The sequence below is a fragment of the Crocuta crocuta genome, unplaced genomic scaffold (assembly GCF_008692635.1).
Source record: "Crocuta crocuta isolate KB4526 unplaced genomic scaffold, BGI_CrCroc_1.0 scaffold70, whole genome shotgun sequence".
Classification (NCBI taxonomy): domain Eukaryota; kingdom Metazoa; phylum Chordata; class Mammalia; order Carnivora; family Hyaenidae; genus Crocuta; species Crocuta crocuta.
In genome coordinates this window covers 13,311,891-13,314,322 of record NW_027528417.1, presented here as the reverse complement: position 1 = coordinate 13,314,322, position 2,432 = coordinate 13,311,891, and the positions used below count along the sequence as shown (strand labels likewise).

Below are 2,432 nucleotides of genomic sequence, written 5' to 3'. Positions count from 1 at the left end.
CCGGCCCCCCCCCCCCCCCCTCCCCCTTTGAAGCAGTTTTCTTGTTCTACACTAGGCCTTCCAAGGGTAGTAGTTAGCAGTTCCCGCTGCTCTCTGCGGGGAGGTGTGAACTGTCTATTGCCACACCCTCGGACATTGGTTCATCCAGTCCCACTAGGTGATCTTACAAAGACTCAGGGACAGGCACGGCTGTCCCTGGCTCTCTGGGACTACATTCATCCTACTTGTGTTAGCTGTAACTAACCGCCTGATTTAGGGGGGGTTCTTTGTTTTGCCCTAAAGCCCAAGCTTCATATCGCTGTCTTCCCTTAACATAAGAAAAAATAAACTACCAGCTTTTACACAAGATTTTATGACTGCAGAGGAACTACAACCTCCAGCCTCAAAACTGACCTGAATCATGAGTGTGAAAAAGCTTATGTCTATAAGCTCTATATCCTTAGGAGTCATTTTGCAGATGGGGAAACTGAGGCTCAAAGAAGGAAAGCTTTTCAACATTGCTCACACACTTGCTATATATACCCATAGGCTTTGACTTCTGATGGTTTTGGTTTTTGTGCCAAGAGTTGCATGAAATGTGTCTTTTCTCCTTCCAGATTAAGTGACAGCAGTACAAATTAAGTGTGCTTTGAAATCCTATGAACTTTTTAATTTAGTTTTTTATTTTTTATTTTTTTACTATACTGTACTGTCAAGTTAGCTAACATATGGTGTATACAGTGTGCTCTTGGTTTCAGGAGTAGATTCCCGTGATTTCATCGCTTACATACAACACCCAGTGCCCGTCCCAGCCAGTGCCCTCCTCAATGCCCATCACCCATTTCCCTGCCTCCCCTCCTGTCCCCTCCATCGACCCTCAGTTTGGTCTTTGTATTTAAGAGTCTCTTATGGGTTTACCTCCCTCTCTGTTTGAAACTATTTTTCCCCTTCCCTTCCCCCATGGTCTTCTGGTAAGTTTTTCAAATTCCACATATGAGTGAAAACATATGATATCTATCTTTCTCTGACTGACTTATTTCACTTAGCATAATACCCTCCAGTTTTTTTAAACAATATTATAGAATGAGAGGAACAGTAACTAAGGAGAGGGTGGACCACCATTCTACCCCTGTCACAGATGCTTCATGAAACTGCACCAATCACTTCCCTCGCTGCTCCTTTCTTCCTCATCTATAAAAATGAGGGGGTTGAACTAGATGCCTCGTATGGCCCTTTTGGTTCTAAGATCCAAAGCACGGATGGTTACAACACTGTGGTTGACTTCAGGCTCTTCAGGGTGCCCAGGTGACCATAGATGTCTGCTCATTAAATGATTACAACCATATCACTTACGAAATGTCCTTTCTTTATTGAGATGAAGAGTTCGTTTAATTCCATTACTCAGTTTCCCAAATGCCTCTAGAACTGCAGAATATCTGCTTGCTCATTTTGGCAAAGCCAGCCTTCTGGGGAGCCTGGCTCCTGCTGCTATTGTGGCTGTTGCTATAGTGTTGTGGGCGATCCTCCTTCCATACTTAAATTTTATTGTCAGTCCAATGTTAGACATGAGCCCCGGTGACCTCCTTGCTGTCATAGTGGACAGCAAAAGCTGAGCATGCAACGCTTGTGGCCTTTTAGAAGAGTCTCTATTAACGTTAGCAAAGGCACACACCACCAGAAGTATTGTATTTTTCTTTCAGAGAAACTTCCATTTTCTCCAAAGGTAAGGGCCAACATTTGACTCTATTATATAACGCTTTCCAAAGTGGAGCTGCAGAGGAGCTGTGGACCGTAGTACCGTCCTTTGATCCTTTACAGCTCTGTAGCTCTTTGCAGTTTTTTTCAAAGTACAGTCAATTCCATTTTCCCCTTTGATCTTCCCAACAGCTTGGTGAGGTAGGACATGCAGAAATTCTGTTCAGTGACACAGGCAGGGGCAGAGCTAAGGGGGGCTCCCGGGGGCCTGTCCCCCTTGTCCAACTCATTCCTCTCCACCACGCCATCTCCTTCAGAAAGTGCAGCCAACTAGTGTTCCCAGCACACTTCAGGATTTTCTTTTCCCACGACAGTTGGAGTAAGTATGCAGAGCCTGTTGCTGGCCCTTCTGCTTGGAAGAAGGCACCCTACACCTTTGCTTCGGCCCAGAAACTACCAAGAGAGTTCTGTCCCTGCACCTGTATATACCTTTTGAGAGAGCCTTAGACTAATGATAAAGGGTAAAGATGACTCGGTGGCGGGGGGGATCTACCCTTGTTTTATTTTCTCTTGTTCTTGCTGTTGCTGTTTTGTGGCTTGGGGGAGGAGAGCAAAATGACTACTTGGGCGCCCCAGACCATGGGGTTATTCTCTTCTTGGACTCACATTTCTTATTAAGTAAGCTGAGGCGAGGGAGTCATTTTATTGTTTGTCTTTATGTCCCCGATCTCTTGTTCAGTTGCATTCAAGACATTATG

At 45.0% G+C, this 2,432-nt stretch overlaps 1 protein-coding gene across 6 annotated transcripts in view; it reads left to right on the top strand.

Annotated features, from left to right (window-relative positions):
* LPP (LIM domain containing preferred translocation partner in lipoma) overlaps positions 1-2,432 on the top strand; it is a 504,345-nt gene that overhangs the window by 501,416 nt on the left and 497 nt on the right. The gene's annotated exons all lie outside the window — the stretch shown is intronic.